At 44.1% G+C, this 19,067-nt stretch overlaps 2 protein-coding genes across 8 annotated transcripts in view; one reads left to right on the forward strand and one right to left on the reverse strand.

Annotated features, from left to right (window-relative positions):
* The window catches only part of LOC309352187 (cryptic protein-like), an 87,343-nt gene that overhangs the window by 33,637 nt on the left and 34,639 nt on the right, over positions 1–19,067 (reverse strand). For 3 of the 7 annotated variants that reach the window (XR_014161119.1, XR_014161120.1, XM_081880609.1), the window contains exons 2-4: positions 7,839–8,064; positions 3,239–3,361; positions 2,775–2,839 (exon numbers count right to left, since the gene is read on the reverse strand). The gene's annotated coding sequence lies outside the window, so the exon portion shown is untranslated. The other 4 variants (XR_014161122.1, XR_014161123.1, XR_014161121.1 and 1 more) reach the window with 3 other exon arrangements.
* The window catches only part of LRRC2 (leucine rich repeat containing 2), an 83,858-nt gene continuing 74,480 nt past the window's right edge, over positions 9,690–19,067 (forward strand). The window contains exon 1 of the mRNA XM_081880554.1: positions 9,690–9,845. The gene's annotated coding sequence lies outside the window, so the exon portion shown is untranslated. The remainder of the gene's footprint in view (positions 9,846–19,067) is intronic.

Here is a 19,067-nt window from a genome sequence, read left to right on the forward strand (position 1 = left end):
CCTCCCTCCCTCCCTTTCTTTATTGTAATATTTGTGTGACAGACCAAAAAGCAATATATTTAATGGAGGGCTCTCATTTAGATCTTGTTATTGATATGGCAAGCTCTCTAGTGACATGACAACACATACAGCCTTTAGCAAATTGATTCACTTCCTTATTAATTATTATTATTATTATTATTATTATTATTATTATTATTATTATTCCGCCCTATACTCGGAGGTCTCGGGGCAGTTTACAGAATAAAATCAAAATATAAAACCACAAAATACATAATCAAAATAAAAACAACCGCCTAATGGACCCCCCCCAAAAAAACCACATTTTAAAACTTCTCCTCTTTCACCCCCTATTGACCCACCTCTGTTAAAAAGGCATTTTATTGGAGGTTATGCCGGGTGATACAAACACTGTCCCCTCCATGGTGTCCAATTTGTGGTAGCCGTTTAACACATGCGAGGAAGCATGTGATTTTGAAATGAGGTGGTGAATATGCTTGTGTGAACTCATCCATAGTTGCACTGCAGGGATTGGCTTGGTTATTGCAAAAGCAGGCTTGATTTCAGAGAGTACAGTGGTGCCCCGCAAGACGAATGCCTCGCAAGACGGAAAACCCGCTAGACGAAAGGGTTTTCCGTTTTGGAGGTGCTTCGCAAGACGAATTTCCCTATGGGCTTGCTTCGCAAGAAGAAAATGTCTTGCGAGTTTTTCCGACTTTTCCCCCCTCCCCCCTTTTTCTAAGCCGCTAAGCCGCTTATCTGCTAAGCCGCTTATCCGCTAAAACCCGCTAAGCCGCTAATAGCGCTAATCCGCTAATGGGCTTGCTTTGCAAGACGAAAAAACCGCTAGACGAAGAGACTCGCGGAACGGATTCTTTTCATCTTGCGAGGCACCACTGTATAAACCCATAGCCTAAATACCTTCTTCAGATATATTACCTAAGAACAGGGATCGGCAAGGCTTACCGGGCATGGGCCGGATCACTCCCGTGGAGATCTTCTGTGGGACGGACCAGCGCAGCGCGACGCCGGAAATCACATCTGCACATGTCTGCAGCGCTGAAAATGGCTTCTGTGCATGGCCAGATGCCAAAAACCACATCTGCACAGAAGCGATTTCCAGTTTCTGGGCATGCGCAGAAATGATTTCCGGAGCTATGTAAGAGAGTCCCCATGTGCGCTAGTTTAGCGCAGCGCGTGGAGACTCGCCGAGCGGGCAGCTTGGTTCAGGGGTGGCTCATTGGCCGGTTAAACGGCCTCTGTGGGCCACAGGTTGGGGACCCCTGCCTAAGACGAGCCTGCTAGATCAGGCTAAGGACTCGTCCAGTCCTCTTCTCACAGGGGCAACCAGACGTACCATGGGAAACTCTTAAGCAGAACCCAAGCACAAGAACACTCATGTGACTTCCAGAAAGTGGTATTCAGCAGCATTAAAGGTAAAGGGACCCCTGACCATTAGGTCCAGTCGTGGCCGACTCTGGGGTTGCAGCGCTCATCTCGCTTTATTGGCCGAGGGAGCCAGAGTACAGCTTCCAGGTCATGTGGCCAGCATGACCAAGCCGCTTCTGGCGAACCAGAACAGCGCACGGAAACGCCATTTACCTTCCTGCCAGAGCGGTACCTATTTATCTACTTGCACTTTGACATGCTTTCGAACTGCTAGGTGGGCACGAGCTGGGACCGAACAACGGGAGCTCACCCTGTCTCTGGGGTTTGAACCGCCAACCTTCTGATCGGCAAGTCCTAGGCTCTGTGGTTTAACCCACAGCACCACCCACGTATAATAACCTTTATTGCGGTCCAACGACCCATAAGATAGATACAGAATAAAATACAGACTCATCTAGACAACCCCCCAGGGAAGGAAGACTGAAGCATTATTTGTTTAGTCATGGGTACATTGATCTTTGATTCGTATGACTACGGAAAGAAACTGTGCCACGGCCATTGTGATATCGTTAGACTTGTCATCCAGAAGATATTTGATATAGTAGGCTTCAGATTGACCCGGCCGATTTGCCAATAGCAGTTTAATCAATAGTTCCCTCATCATATTGTCCGCAATGCAATCAAATATGCCTCATGCAGTCGACATCCTGAGAGCACACACAGATCCTATTCTGATAAAGGATACCTCTCAGTCTGCCATTTAACACTTCTGATGGAAATAATCTGGCTTTGGTGAAAAGACACCGGTTTGTTGGTACAGACAAATTTCTAAGATATGCAGGTGTCTGAAACTTGAACCCATAGTGGATTCCTACTGCTAATGGGCCACAGATAACATGAGATTGAGATTGGAGATCACTATGTGATATGTCTCAGAGCCTTTGCCTCAGAGATTCAAGGGTGGTATCATAGCCCAGATGGTACAGGAGGGAAGGTGGCAACCAATCGAAGTGGTTTTTCTAACCATAATTTTCATCCATGAGCTGGTAAACTCCTCGTTGTTTAGGTATGGAAGTAAGCCCTTCCCTAGGCCAAAGACAGATATTGAGCCAGTATCTCAGGGCAACCTACCATGCTTTAGTTGATAAAGGACATTCACCTGTTTCTAAAAATAGTATTGCATTTGGAACACAATTTGGAACTTGTAGGAGGGACCAGAGAAACTTTGCCTGGAAGTCAGCGAACCTGGGGAATGAGCCATTGAACCAGACGTTTGAGGCGTAGAGGAGTAGAGGAGTTAATGGCTGATGGAAGGAGTTAATGGTTGATGGAACATAATGGCCTCCTCATGTATAAAAGAATCGAGGTATATCCAGTTTGCTTACCTCCGCCTTTTGATAGCTGGTCTGTCAATGATGTTTCCAGGACTTGGAATGATGGAATAGAAGCCCTAGGTGCCGGAATAATATGGTCCAACAGAATTACTGTCTCCACTCATGGAGATAGATCACACCCATCATGGTTAGTAGCCGTTGATAGACCTCTCCTCTATGAATTTATCCAGTACAGTGGTACCTTGGTCGTCAAACTTAATCTGTTCCGGAAGTCCATTCCAAAACTAAAGCGTTCCAAAACCAAGGTGCGCTTTCCCATAGAAAGTAATGCAAAACGGATTAGTCCGTTCCAGAATTTTAAAAAACAACCCCGAAAACAGCAATTTAACATGAATTTTACTATCTAACGAGACCATTGATCCATAAAATGAAAGCAATAATCAATGTATTGTACTATAAAATAAACAAGACAGTATTGTAGATGATAAAAATCAAAATTATTATTTTTTCCTTACCTGCACTGATGATAGTCATTATTTGGATGGGGGGCTTTAATCCATTTCCGCAGTCACACCATCAATCAATCAGTAGCTGAACTGGGTTCCACACAGTCACGAAAACAAATTAACTGAAAAAGCCTAAAAAACAAAAACGCAAAATAAATAGCAAAAACAAAAGTGCCAAATACAGTGGTACCTTGGTTCTCAAACTTAATCCATTCCAGAAGGCAGTTTGACTTCCAAAATGTTCGAAAACCAAGGCATGGCTTCTGATTGGTGCAGGTGCCCCAGAAACAATAGCCAACAGCTGCCTCAGATGTTTGGGTTCCGAAAAATGTTTGAAAACTGGAACACTCACTTCCAAGTTTTCGGAGTTTGAGAACCAAAGTGTCTGAGAACCAAGGCATTTGAGAACCAAGGTACCACTGTGCTCTTTGAAAGCCACCCAAATTGGTGGCCATCACTGCTTCCTTTGGAGCCAGTTCCATAGTTCCTGTGTGAAGAAGCATATTTTTTTATCCATCATGAAGCTTCACCAGATGTTCATGAATTCTCATGTTTTGAGTGAGGGAGAAAAACTTTGATACTTCCAATTTCTCCACACCATGGATATTTTTTTTAAACTTCTCTGATATCACTTCTACCTTGAAAGGCACTTGAAAGCCTGTCAGAATGTGTGAAGGCACTCAAGCTAGCAAAATTTATTTATTTATTATAAATTTATTCATTTGTTTTTTCAAATTAGTATTTTACAATCACATATCCAACATACAACATAAAAACAAAATTCCAAAGAATCTTCTGGACTTTTCTCCTCCCCTTTGTGGGTCTTATTATTGATCATTTCCTCCTGCATCTTTTATAATAATCCAAATCTTTTACATCTCCATTATATCCAAAATTCACCATTAGACTACAGGTGTTATTCCAATCCTACTAACGATTTTAACTGTTTTTAACAATGGTTTTTCGGGTAAATTATAAAATTTCCCCATTCCTTTGGTCTTCCTGATTTCTGATTCTGCTGATCATTTTTGCCAAACTAGCAAAACTTAGTTCCCAAAGTGTTCCGTGGGAATTTAGGCTACAATGCTATGCACACTTACCTGGGAATAAACCCCATTTTACACACTGGGAATTGTGAGTACATGTGCATGTGCTGGAAACTCTGCTGAAAATTCAAAGCCTGTGAGACGCAGAATTCCAATATACAGAGGAAACCATTACTTATAAATAAAGATATTATTAAAGGTATTATTATTATGATAAAGATAATAAAGACAATAAATAAATAAAGATAATAAATAAAGATAATAAAGATAATAAAGATATTATTATTATTATTATTATTATTATTACTTATTTGGAAGACATATGTCCTGTCGTTTCTGCAAGTTGTGACTATGATCTATAGCAGGTGTGGTGCTGAACTACAGCTGCCATTATAACCTGTCCATTGGCTATAGTGTTCCAGTGTCATATTTTATGTATGTGACCCATCAAAGCATTAACTATCTTCAGTCAGCAGATGGCACTCTGAGTTTCATTGCTAATCCATCACCTCCTTTTGCAATGCATGCTTCCCCGCCATGGAAAATACCCACAACATGGGTGTAATTATGATTTTTTACCTTTACATTTAATTATAACAGTTTGGTATCTGAAGAAGTGTGCATGCACACGAAAGCTCATACCAATAACAAACTTAGTTGGTCTCTAAGATGCTACTGGAAGGATTTTTTTTATTTTGTAATAACAAAGGGATCTGTGTTGGTCCATAAGGGGAAAAAAACCCCAAGTCTGCAGTTGGCTAATATCTATATTAAAAGGTAAAGGGACCCCTGACCATTAGGTCCAGTGATAGACGACTCTGGGATTGCGGTGCTCATCTCGCTTTATTGGCCGAGGGAGCCGGTGTACAGCTTACGGGTCATTAAGATACAACAGCCTCATAATTATACTTTCACAATTATTTGAGAGGGCAAGATTTTCTCTGGGTTATCCAAACAAGCAAAAAGGGTATGTTACGGGGGACAATAACCTCTCACCTCAGGGATCAGGGGCTACCATGTTACTCATCTTTTCCTGTTTAATAGACAAAGGTTGCATATCATTAGCACCTGCAAACAAGCAGAAAACAAGAAATGAATATAATAATAATAATAATAATAATAATAATAATAATAATAATAATAATAATAATACTTTATTATTTATACCTCTCCCATCTGGCTGAGTTTCCCCAGCCACTCTGGGCGGCTTCCAATCAAGTGTTAAAAACAACAGAGCAATAAATATTTAAAATTTCCCTAAACAAGGCTGCCTTCAAATGTCTTTTAAAGAGAAGATAGCTGCTTATTTCCTTCACATCTGATGGGAGGTCATTCCACACGGTGGGCGCCACTACAGAGAAGGCCCTCTGTCTGGTTCCCTGTAACCTCGCTTCTCGCAATGAGGGAACTGCCAGAAGGCCCTCGGTGCTGGATCTCAGTGTCCAGGCTGAACGATGGGGGTGGAGACGCTCCTTCAGGTATACAGTATGGGTGTAGCCAAGGGGGGGCAGGGAGGGGCAGCTGTCCTCCTAAATCAATAAAAATCAATAAAAAATATATAGCAAACTGAGGTTCTGCCCCACCAACAAAAGGCTTGTCCCCCTAACAAAAATCTTGGCTATGCCCATGCCGAAGCCTCTCATTGCTGGAAAAAGCTTCACCGGTTTATATCCGCCTATTTTCATGGGCTTGCCGATCAGAAGGTCAGCAGTTCAAAAACCCATGACTAGGTGAGCTCCCGTTGCTCTCTCCCAGCTCCTGCCAACCTAGCAGTTTGGAAGCACGCCAGTGCAAGTAGATAAATAGGTACTGCTCCGGTGGGAAGGTAAATGGTGTTTCCGTGTGCTGCTCTGGTGCACCAGAAGCGGCTTAGTCATGCTGGCCACATGACCCGGAAGCTGTACGCTGGCTCCCTCGGCCAATAAAGCGAGATGACTGCCACAACCCCAGAGTTGTCCACGACTGGACCTAATGGTCAGGGGTCCCATTACCTTTACCTCAAACATTAGAGATGGAGGTCCAAAAGGTGCCAGAAGCTACTGTTAGGTCCATCATGAGACATCTGCCAGCTTCCAACCACTGATACCAGCAGCCTTCAAGCAAGCAAACTTGCCTTATTATCACTCCCTAGCATCCCACTGCCAGAGGATTGCCTCCTTCCATTCACCACTTTGCCTCCTCCAAGTGGGAGAAACCTGGGCAGTGCTGAATGTCACATCCATTGCCAGGTGTGTCCTGCTGGAAATAAAAAAGGGCTTTCCCCTTGGCCTGCCTTTGTATCCACTCAGTTGCCAAGTGCTTTTGTGACATCACAAGAAACCCACAGCCAATGGCAACAGCTGGGGAGGCATCATCTTCATTGCTTTGAGCCTCAAAATGGCAGGTGGACCTATTAGTGATTGTGGGCTTGTTTATTTGGGATGTGGGTGGAGCTGTGGTCTAAACCACTAAGCCTCTTGGGCTTCCCAATCAAAAGATTGGCTGTTTGAATCCCCTCGACGGAGTGAGCTCTCGTTGCATTGTCCCAGCTCCTGCCAACCTAGCAGTTCAAAAGCACACCAGTTCAACTAGATAAAGAGGTACCGCTGCGGCAGGAAGGTAAATGGTGTTTCTGTGTGCTCTGGTTTCCGTCACGGTGTCCCGTTGCACCAGAAGCGGTTTAGTCATGCTAGCCACATGACCCAGAAATCTTTCTGTGGACAAACGCCGTCTCCCTTGGCCTGAAAGCAGGATGAGTACTGCACCCATAGTTGCCTTTGACTGGACTTAACCGTCCAGGGGTCCTTTACCTTTATTTTCACAGGAATTAGTGAGGTAATCATAATGATCAGGGACATTCTTTGGAAGGTTAGTCTGTGGATTGCTGACTTTTCAATCAGCTGCAACAGTGCTTTTCAATGTAGCTTGACAGTCAGGTGATGACATTTCTCCTTCTGCCGAGAAAGGCTTTCCCTGAGAACTCCTACTTATAGAGCCATTGTGAAAGGCACAGCTAAAAAAGCTGACTGAAACATTGACCATCCTATTATCTGTGATCTCCCTCCCCTGCCTTTTGACTCAAATTCAAAATTCATTGCTTAAAATGCTGGACTTGGATTTATAGTTAATCATGGTGAAAGCAGAACATAAAACTAGTTTGCCGTGTTATGTTGGCAAAAATCAATCAATCCTGTAATCATGGAACTTTATCAGTAGCATAATATAGTTGACAGTGCGATGCTCTCTGTGCAATTTCTGAAGTGGTGCATTATCATTAGTCTCCGTTTACATTCAGTCGCCAGAGGAAAGTGCTCACTCTCAAATATACATGAGAAAAGCTCATTTGAGGCAATATGACCTTTGTACATTTCGAGTAATTTGAAAGCTCAGCTTTGAAACCGTAATCATAGTTCCTCGGCTGACCCAGACTGTCTGAATGTTCAAAATAATAAATCAACCCTTAGAAATCAAGAAATAAACAAAAATAACGAGATCTGCAAATGAGCTTCTCTCTCCCCCCCCCCCCCGCCACCCTTTGCCTCCTGGGTTACTGAATCCTTCAGACGCACAACCATCAAACTTACCTCTGCAAACATGAAGGCTAGAAACTTGCATCTGAGCCTGCTAAAAAATAAAAACCAGAATGACCTTTTAGCCTTGTGTAGTAAGTGGCTCATATTGATTCATGTTGCTGTGGAAGACGGGAATGCACAGAAGCCATGATCCAGTGGAAGACATTTCAGCTGATTGGGATGAAAGGCTAGAATTTGATGTGACACCAATGGCCTCCTCGTATGTTCGGCTCCTTCTCTAATGAAAGAGGCCAAAGGTTAGCTGGTGGTTTGGTGACATTCTCACTACTCTGCTCAGAGTAACTGATTCTATTGCCAATAGCAGACATGGAAGATGGGGAACACAGTGGGGATCGGAGGGTTAAAGCTCCCTGTACCCTTCAGGCTGGGTTCCCAATCCATATTGTGGGGCCTCGAGTTTCCTAATGACTTTAAAAACAGCAATTCATGCAAGTGCTAATTGCATGCATGGCACTGTGCCTACTTTTGGCTCTTTTACAGCTGAATAAGAAGCTGAAAGGGGCGCGGGTGGCGCTGTGGGTTAAACCACAGAGCCTAGGACTTGCCAATCAGAAGGTCGGCGGTTCGAATTCCCGCAACAGGGTGAGCTCCCGTTGCTTAGTCCCTGCTCCTGCCAACCTAGCAGTTCGAAAGCACGCCCTTGCAAGTAGATAAATAGGTATCTGGAGAGCCAGTGAGGTGTAGTGGTTAAGAGCAGTGGACTCGTAAACTGGTGAACCGGGTTCGATCCTTACATACAGCTGCTGGGTGACTTTGGGCCAGTCACACTTCTCTGAAGTCTCTCAGCCTCACTCACCTCACAGAGTGTTTGTTGTGGGGGAGGAAGGGAAAGGAGATTGTTAATAAATAAATAAATAAATAAATAAATAAATAAATAAATAAATAGGTAGGTATCTGGAGGGAAGGTAAACAGTGTTTCCGTTTGCTTCTCTGGTTCTCCAGAAGTGGCTTAGTCATGCTGGCCACATGACCCGGAAGCTGTATGTGAGATGAGCACCGCAACCCCAGAGTTGTCCGCGACTGGACCTAACGGTCAGGGGTCCCTTTACCTTTAAGAAGCTGAAATCAGCAGCCGCAACTTTCCTCTGCAAAGAAATGCAGTGATGGAGGAGGCAAAACCCCTTTCTTTTTTGCCTGTTGTGCAGTGGGCAAAAGCACGGCGCTTCAGCACACAGCCAATGGTGGCAGCCTTCTGTTACAGCCCCGGCAACCTGTTTACCGAGAGTCCTTGCGTTCTTCCTGGCACAGCTACTTCACATACATTTCAAAGTGGCTGTCTCAGAGATGAGGGCCTGCCAGGAAATAAAAGTTGGATCCGTTCCTGAGAGCTCTCTTTGCGACTATATCAGGAAGCACAGAACCTGCCAAGTTCAGAAGGGCAGTGGCACCTTTTCCTCTAAACAGGGAGCGTGTCTGGCCAGACTGTTTTGTGACTAGGTCCCTCTCCCCAACTCCTGCTCTGCAGCACCACTCGGGTCACCCTGTAGCCATGACAGCTGCAGGTACTTTCAGTTTTCTTTCTCATTTTTGTATTTTATTAAGAGGTCTCCAGACTGAAGAAAATTAGTCTAATTCTAACCGCGTATTGAAAAAAACAACTTGGTTTCTTTCTTCCTGGAATAAAACTCTGGCACCTCTGTGTGATTTTAAATAACGCTGGGACTACGGGTCAAAGGAATGTTGTTTTTATCACCCTCGCCGAAGTGTTGTTAAGATGCTTAGCCTATTAAACGTTCATTTCTTTTATCTGAACGGAGCTTTGCAGGGCTGATATTCTATCATGCCCATGGCTGCTTTCGAACCACAGATCATGTTAGCACATTACAAATATAGAACATTAGCAAATCTGGAAGGCCAGTCACGCTGGCAAGTTTAAACAAATAGAGATACTGGGTTGACCAAGGGCTATGTTGTCGCTGTAAACAACCTCAGAGTTTCCAGTTTTCTAGCCACACAGGTACACCGGGGAGCTCAGAACAATAGTGCTCTTAGGTATAGGTAAGTGGCCGACTGTTTTGCTGGCTCTTGAGATTACAGTGCTTCTGATCTGCTGGGGATCAAACATGCAAAGTCATCAGTGATGATTGATGGTGCTAGTAGTGTTTTAGTGCCTGCCAAAATGAGTGTGTTTGCGTGAGAGAGAGAGACAGAAAGAGAAATTAAGAAAGAAAGAAATATATAGATTATATATATAAATTTTAAGCCTGAAACATTATGGTTTTTGGGTCCGCTTGGTGTTTCATATACAATGATAAGCTAACTGAACACATTCATTACACCGACCTGAACTTGCAATGTATATAATGAGAGGTTTTTTGGTTTTAATTAAAGCATACCTGACTGCAGTTACTAGTACTCTCTATGTGGAAAACAAAACAACCCCGGCCTTCTGAAAACTGTCCTATTCTATCTCAAGGGCATAGGTTGGAGTGAAAATGATTTACTATATTAAAAAAAAAGAGTTTTGGGAGATTGGCTATTTATCTTTGTTGCGTGTCAGGATCTTGAGTGACGTTTAAAAGAGTTATAGAATGTCTGCTTTTGAAGGCCTGGTGCCAGGAATCTATCTAATGGACGTAGAGCAGACCTGGTAAGCCGAGAGACATTTGTGTGTGAGAGAGAAAGTGTTGCTGTAGATCAAAAGGTTACGTTGCAGATGAACAAGTTATCACCTGGTGCCCATCACTGTAAAAAGAGCACGCATGTTAGTTGAAAGGCGAAATACCTCCAGGGAGTAAATATTAAGGCTGGAGGCAGATGTGGAAGATAGGGTTATCAGGGCTCCAGGTTCGGAGGCAACATGCCTCAGTTTCTGGAGAACAACCGGAGGAGAGGACTATTGCTTTCATGTCCTGCTTATGTGGCTTTCCCATAGGCATGTAGCTCAATATTGTCTATGCTGACTGGTCATGGCTGTCCAGGGTTTTACACTGGGAATGTTCCCACACCTACTTTGAGATGGTGGAGATGGAAGCTGGGACCTTTTACAGTGTGGGTCGTGAGAGAAGAGGCACAGGATCCAGTTTTGGATCCGAAAATGTTGGTTTTTTTTGGAGTTTTCCTTTTTTTAAAAATTTATTTTTTATTCAGTTTTCCTTTTCATTCATTACATACATCTCATATCCATAACATTTTCTATTCATTCCTTCTCCCCTCCCCTCCTAGGCTTCCCCCAACTTCCGCTTCTGGTTTGTTTCTCCTTTCACCCACCTTGCTACCTCCTAAAAGAAAAAAATACTAATATTATACTTATACAATAACATCTAACCTAAAAACGTAAAAATGAAAATAAGTACACCATATTATTTCCCTGTCGTCTACACATTTTCTAATACTAATGATGTGAATGTTTATTTAAATCCTGCCATCAAGTCTATAGACTTTCTTTGTTTCTGCAGATATAATATAAATGGTTCCCATTCTTTTTCAAAGTCACTGTTGTCTTTTTCTCGTAGTCTGTCTGTCATTTTTGCCAGCTCTGCAAAGTTCATCAACTTCTCTTGCCATTGTTCTTTCGTTGGTATTTCTCCAGTCTTCCAGTTTTGTGCAATCAGCATTCTCGCAGCTGTAGTGGCATCCATAAATAGAGTCCTCTTTTCTTTTGGTATATCTTGACCTTCCACTTCACACCTCCAACACTCTTTCTTTTCATTTTTATACATTTTTGCCAATTTAACCAGTAGTATATACCATTTATACATCATTTTCATATAATTCTCTCTCAATAATATGCAATCTGTAAATTTCAAATTTACTTTTCCACAGTTTCGGAAATACCATTTACCTTCCCGCCGGAGCGGTACCTATTTATCTACTTGCACTGGCGTGCTTCCAAACTGCTAGGTTGGCAGGAGCTGGGAGAGAGCAACGGGAGCTCTCCTAGTCGCGGGTTTTTGAACCGCTGACCTTCTGATCGGCAAGCCCATGAAAATAGGTGAATATCAACAGGTAAAGCTTTTTCCAGCAATGAGAGGCTTCAGCATGGGCATAGCCAAGATTTCTGTTAGGGGGACAGGGCTTTTGTTGGGGGAGGCAGAACCTCAGTTTGCTATGTATTTTTATTGATTTTTATTGATTTAGGGGGCAGCTGCCCCTCCCTGCCCCCCTGGGCTACACCCATACTTCATTTCTTGTTTTCTTCCTGTTTGCAGGTGCTAATGATATGCAACCTTCGTCTATTAAACAGGAAAAGATGAGTAACATGGTAGCCCTTGATCCCTGAATTGAGAGGTTATTGTCATAGTTTCAGATCCGAAAAAGTTGAATAGTATGGACTCTGACCTGGCTCCTCACTCCTGTTATTTGAGTGAAGACCAGGCCTAGTGGGGAAGGACTGGAGCTCAGTGACAGAGCATATGTTTGCCTGCAGACACCCTCTGGTTCTGGTATGGCTGGGAGAGAACCTTTTCTGAAACCTTGGAGAGCTGTTGCCAGTGGTTGGAGAGAGACTCAGCGAATGAGAGAGGCCAATGGGCTGACGCAGCATATGACAGCCTTAGATGCTCCTAAGCTGCTATCAAACCATTCAGTGTAATTATAATTATTCATGAAACACTGATATTTTGGCAATAAAATAAATATGAGAAAGATGAAGTAAAGTCAGCAAGGAAGGAAGGAGCTTCAGCCACATGACAGAAGGACGAATCTGTCTGCGGAATGGTTTGGGCATCTCAGTGAAGAGAAAGGGGAATACATCTGCAATAAGTCCCTCTCTGCGTGTAGCTACAGTAGCATCCATCAAGTTCGATGGGAAACACATTAGTGCTATGAGAGCAGGGGAAGTACAAAAAGTACTTTCAATTGACTACTAATTAATCCATAATTAAAGACGTAATTAATGAACATCCCAAGAGGAGCTTAGACTTTGTGGGCAAAGAATACAGCAATAAAAGAGAACCTTCTCGATAAGATAATTTCCTTTGATGAGTTATAGAATACAAACCCTACTGGATTTAGGGTGCTGCAGGCGCTGTGGGTAAAACCACAGAGCCTAGGACTTGCCGATCAGAAGGTCGGCGGTTCGAATCCCCGCGGCTGGGTGAGCTCCCGTCATTCGGTCCCAGCTCCTGCCCACCTAGCAGTTTGAAAGCACTCTTAAGTGCAAGTAGATAAATAGGTACTGCTTTATAGCGGGAAGGTAAATGGCGTTTCCGTGTGCTGCGCTGTTGCCGGCTTGCCAGCTGCAGCTTCGTCACGCTGGCCACGTGACCCGGAAGTGTCTTCGGACGGCGCTGGCTCACGGCCTCTAGAGCGAAATGAGCACGCAACCCTAGAGTTGGACACGACTGGCCCGTACGGGCAGGGGTACCTTTACTTTACTAGGCGATCCCCTTACAAAGGGCACCAAGCTGAGAGGGTGCAAAACAGAAACTGTCCGTAATTGAGAAGATTAATTTGTGGGAACCAAATTATAGTCTTGCATACGGCACCTTATTACAAAAGTCTAGCCCAGCCTACTGTGTGTATGAGGAAAATGACAACTTTCCACAGGTCATGTGTTGCTCATCTTTTGGGACCAGTGGGCACATCTGGAATTTTGTGAAAGTGTCCTGGGTGCAAATGAAAGATTGGCTGCTTTGGGGGCCTGGCATAACACAAAATGGCTGCTACAGCTAAAAGAGTGGGAAAAGAGACAAGCTCACACAATGGCGAGGGGCCTCCCTCCATTAGAACCCTGTCAAGTTGCAACCATGACATACAGTGGTACCTCGGGTTAAGTACTTAATTCGTTCTGGAGGTCCGTACTTAACCTGAAACTTTTCTTAACCTGAAGCACCACTTTAGCTAATGGGGCCTCCTGCTGCCGCCGCGCTGCCAAAGGACGATTTCTGTTCTCATCTTGAAGCAAAGTTCTTAACCTGAAGCACTATTTCTGGGTTAGCAGAGTCTGTAACCTGAAGCGTATGTAACCCGAGGTACCACTGTATATGCCAGAGGATGTCACTACCGCCCTTGCCAGAACCAGTGGTCCCAATGTGTAGGGTTGCCACCTGTCCTATATAATACAGGATTGTCCTGTATTTCAATGCAAAATGCTACGTCCTGTATTGATACAGTTTTGTCCTATATTTCAGGTCTTCTCTCTCTCTCTCTCTCTCTCTCTCTCTCTCTCTCTCTCTCTCTTTCTCTCTCTCTCTCTCCCCCTCTGCCAAGTTAAGGATCCTGTCCAAATGCATGTGTTTTAAAGGGTGTGTGAAAGGTAATCCATTTAAGCTCTGGGTAGCCAAGCACAGATAGCTTTACAAATTCATGTGTATGTGCGCGCGCATTTGTGTGTGTAACAAATTCCTGAGGGGCCATCCTGTTAGGCCGCAATAGATTGCAATGGATTGCTTTGAAGTCACTTCAGCACCAGATGAAGAAGAAAAAATCGCCCCCAACCGCCCCTCCCTGTATTTTCCCAGAACAAATGTGGCAATCCTAGCCAATGGAGATTTGATGCTAGTTTGTACAGTGGTACCTGGGTTCTCAAATGCTTTGCTTCCCAAACACCGAAAACGTTTCAATCGTTTTTCAGAAGCCGAACGTCTGATGTGGCTGTCGGCTATTGTTTCCAGGGCGCCTGCACCAATCAGAAGCTGCGCCTTGGTTTTCGAACATTTCAGAAGTCAAACAGACTTCTGGAATGGATTAAGTCTGAGAACCAAGGTACTACTTTATTTGGCGCTTTTGTTTTTGCTATTTATTTTGCGTTTTTGTATTTTAGGCTTTTTCGGTGAATTTGTTTTTGTGACTGTGTGGAACCCAGTTCAGCTACTGATTGATTGATTGATTGATTGATTATGTGTGTGATTGAGGAAATGGATAAAAGCCCCCCATCCAAACAATGACCACCATCACTTTCAGGTAAGAAAAAAAAATAATTTTGATTTTTATCATCTACAATACTGTCTCATTTATTTTATAGTACGGTACATTGATTATTGCTTTCATTTTATGGATCAATGGTCTCGTTAGATAGTAAAATTCATGTTAAATTGCTGTTTTCGGTTTATTTTTAAAAGTCTGGAACGGATTAATCCATTTTGCATTACTTTCTATGGGAAAGCGCGCATTGGTTTTGGAACGGACTTCCGGAACAGATTAAGTTTGAGAACCAAGGTACCACTGTAAAGTGTGTAAGTGACACAACCCATGTGCCTACTGCTTGCATACATTGCCACTATGACAGGGAGTCATGATCATGTCGCAGCGGCAACCAACAAATCAGATATATTCACATGAGACACAGGTCTGTGACTGTTATGCACCTCATGTCAAACCATGTTGGTGGCATTTGTTGCTGTGCTTCAGGCTGGCACTGAGAGCAGACTTAAACTTTTCTGGGAAGCCACATGCAGGTAGGGTTGCCATATTTCAAAAAGACCTCGATATTGTTGAATTTTTTAGGGAAACCCCCCAAAATTTTACAAAAAGGCTATTTTTCACTTGACTTGCCTAAGCGCCACCTTTCGGAAATCCCCCCTGGACGTCAATTCCGCCTTTGAAATCTGAGTAATGTTCAGGAAAATCTGGATGTATGGCAGCTCTAGGTGGAGGAAGAAAGGAACACTTCAGAGGAATGTTGTGGGAATAGCTGAAGCATGATACTTAGAGACCTATCAAATCTATGTTTTCTAAGGCACAGAGTGAGTTTTCATGGGAAAAGTGCTGGGATTGGAGGGAAGAGCTCAGACACAGAGCTTTAAAGTATGGACCTGTGCCTTGAAACACAACACAAAAGGAAGCCTAGATGAGCTTTTAGTTAATGAGTGCTGCGATGATGTAGAGTTTGCGAAAGCTACATTTCAACAGAAGATTCATCTTGAGAATGTGTTAACTGTGCACATTAGTTTCAGTCGAACCTCAGCACACCTAACATCTTCGGCAGAACTGGGTCTGCAGGCTTCCTTGTAAAAGTAAAATAAATGGAGGGGAAATATGTAAATTGTATTGGTTTCCGCAAAACAAATACATAAACAAAACTAGGAAACCAGGACCGATGAGACGTGCAAATAATAAAAATTCCATTTCTGAAGCCTGAAACTGTGAATAATGTTGGAAATATAAGTAACACTAATGTGGCACGCAGTGGCTGTTGAATAATAAAAAAAGCAGCTTCAGATCTAGCCGTTGTGCAGATGGTAGCAGCTGCTTTGAAAATCCTCTGGAAAGCAGAAAGGGATTTTGCAGCAGCCCTGAGTTATGGCTGATGCATTGACTCATTCCTTTTGTAAATCTGAGGTAGCCATTGGAGAGGCACTGGCATGATTCTAGCTCAGTCTGTTAAACACAAGCATATTGATTCAGGCCCAGTAAATTCTCCATGTGTAAATAGGTATTGCTAAAGCTAGGATTACCTGCTACAGCTACTATAGACTCCAACATGAGGAGCTTGTCACAGGCGATACCGTTGTAAATTAGTCATCAGTTCCCCTCTCCCCAATATTGGACTCTTCCTTCTCTGGCCGAGACCCTCTTCTTTTTATAGTGTATTGCCAAAGAGACCAACTTTCATGATTTCTCTGAGTAACAGATCATAAAGCTGAGTGAAACAACAACGATGTATCATCTGAGAAAGGTGGCCTGTGACCTCAAAAATAATTCAAAAACAGGCAGCCTTCAGGAAAGATGGGCTTCGCCAGCAACAGATACCTGTATAGCATAGAGTCGTGCAGAAACTGCAGTTAAATGCCCTTCCACCCGAATCCTGTGAGCTGTGTGTGGCAAAGCGTGTTCTCACTAAAGGAGAGCACGTGTTGTGGATGGGGCCGGACAAAGCACCCTGTAGAAAATAGGCAGGTTGGTGTTTGGTGTTGCTGGGGCAAATTTGATGTTGCAGATTTAGGGGTGGGACCAGAGGGTATTTAAGCAGGGTCCACAGCAGGCTACTTTCTCTTTCGCTGTGGATATCGGATCACCCGCCCGCCCTCCCTTCTTGGGGCTTGTGCCTTGACCTTGCTATGCCTGTCATGGGGTCGTCCGCCTTGGTGCGGGGGCCTGGTAGGAATTTTTCCAATTGGCTGATTAGTGTGTGCCTTTTGGGTTTTGCCTACTGCTTAGCAAATCGTCACAACTTGTAAGGTTGGCGGTTAGGCATTGGTTTAAATTGGTTGGTGGAGGGGTATGGATTGGCTGTGCCTGCCCCTCCAATGCTGCTACTGCACGGGAATTCCGTTAAAGGAATTCAGGGGCTTACCATCCTTTCGTCCGAACCCCTGGAATCGGGTTTGGGCCGTGTAAGCCCCTAGGAGCATGCAGGGAGAAGCTGAGGGTCTGTGTCGCAGCTCCAGTTATCCCTGAACTTGCTCCTCCACACTGGCTTTCGCTGGAATCCAGGAGCCAGTGCTGTCCCCAAGGCGGGGGGGACGGGGGGGCAGATAGTCATAACCAATGCCTAAGCAACCACTCACAATTTGTATGTTAATAAAGTTGTGGCCAAAATTATGCCAAAAACCTTAAACAAAAATTATGTGTGATGTGTGAGTTATTGGGTAAAGGGTGTTTTGGGGGACCTCAGCATGCAAAAGCTCATCCGAGAGAGGAGGCGTCATAAATCAGCAGGTGCTTTCTGACAGTTTCCCCCATAGCGTGAGCAGCTAGGCAAGGAGGATTTATCCAAATATGCCTTATTCACATATACGTAATAGGAGCGCTTCCTTTGCCAGCACGGAGCTGGGTATTTATGGGAGATGATGCAGGTGATAAATCGTACATGAGTCAGAAGGTGGAAGCACGGGTGGTAGAAAACAAAATGAAAGGCTTGTAACATTCGTGATTTATACCTGCCCTTTCCCATGCAGTAGGAGCGTATCATACAGAAGTGACACGAGAATTAGTCTTCATTATGGGAGTGTCCTTGACTTTCTCGCGAGGATGCCCACTAGCTTCCCCCAATCTTGTGCCCTCTATACTTTTGGACTACAACTCCCATCATCCCTGACCACTGGCCATGCTGCTTGGTGCTGATGGGAGTTGCGATTCTAAACACCTGGAGAGCACCAGGTTGGGGAAAGCTGCTCCTGTCCCTTGCAGGATAGAGTATGGTAGTCATAGCCCTTCCTGTGCTAGCTTGCCTTCTATTTAAGTGTGGGCATGCATGTGGTTAGGGACGTGGGTGGCACTGTGGGTTAAACCACAGAGCCTAGGACTTGCTGATCAGAAGGTCGGCGGTTCAAATCTCCGTGAAGGGGTGAGCTCCCATTGCTCGGTCCCTGCTCCTGCCAACTTAGCAGTTCGAAAGCATGTCAAAGTGCAAGTAGATAAATAGGTACCACTCCGGTGGGAAGGTAAACGGCGTTTCCGTGTGCTGCTCTGGTTCGCCAGAAGCGGCTTAGTCATGCTGGCCACATGACCCAGGAGCTGTGTGCCGGCTCCCTCGGCCAATAAAGCGAGATGAGCGCCGCAACCCCAGAGTCGGCCACCTAATGGCCACCTAATGGTCAGGGGTCCCCTTTACCTTTATGCATGTGGTTTCCAGAAGGCCACCTGCCCAGGCATTGACCATACCCATAATAATATAGGAAGCTGCCTTATATTGAGGCAGATGATTCGTCTATCCAGCTCAGGACAGTCTACATGGAGTGGCATGAGCTCTTCAGAATTTCAGGCAGTGTTCTCTCCTGGCCCTACCTGAGGATGCTGGGAATCGAACCTGGAATCATCTGGATGCAAATCAGATGCTCTACCACTGAGCTACAGCCCCTCCTATTTTCATTATACACTGGTACCTTGGTTCTCAAACTTAATCCATTCTGGAAGTCCATTCCAAAACCAAAGCGTTCCAAAACCAAAGCGCTCCAAAACCAAAGCGTTCCAAAACCAAGGCTCACTTTCCCATAGAAAGTAATGCAAAATGGATGAATCCGTTCCAGACTTTTAAAAACAACCCCTGAAACAGCAGTTTAACATTAATTTTACTATCCAACAAGACCACTGATCCATAAAATGAAAGCAATAAACAGTCACACAATCAATCAGTAGCTGAACTGAGTTCCACACAGTCACAAAAACAAAACAAAAAAGCCGCAAAAACATAAAATAAATAGCAAAAAGAGGCAGACCTCAGTGTAACACTCAAAACGGAAGTGTGGCACTCAAATTGGAAGCGTAACACTCAAAACGGAACATGTTCAGCTTCCAAAAAAAGTTTGCAAACTGGAACGCTTACTTCCAGTGTTGCAGTGTTTGGGTTCCAAGTCGTTTGAGTCCCAAGGCATTGGAGAACCAAGGTACCACTGC

The sequence above is a fragment of the Podarcis erhardii genome (assembly GCF_964252035.2).
Source record: "Podarcis erhardii genome assembly, chromosome: 11".
Lineage (NCBI taxonomy): Eukaryota > Metazoa > Chordata > Lepidosauria > Squamata > Lacertidae > Podarcis > Podarcis erhardii.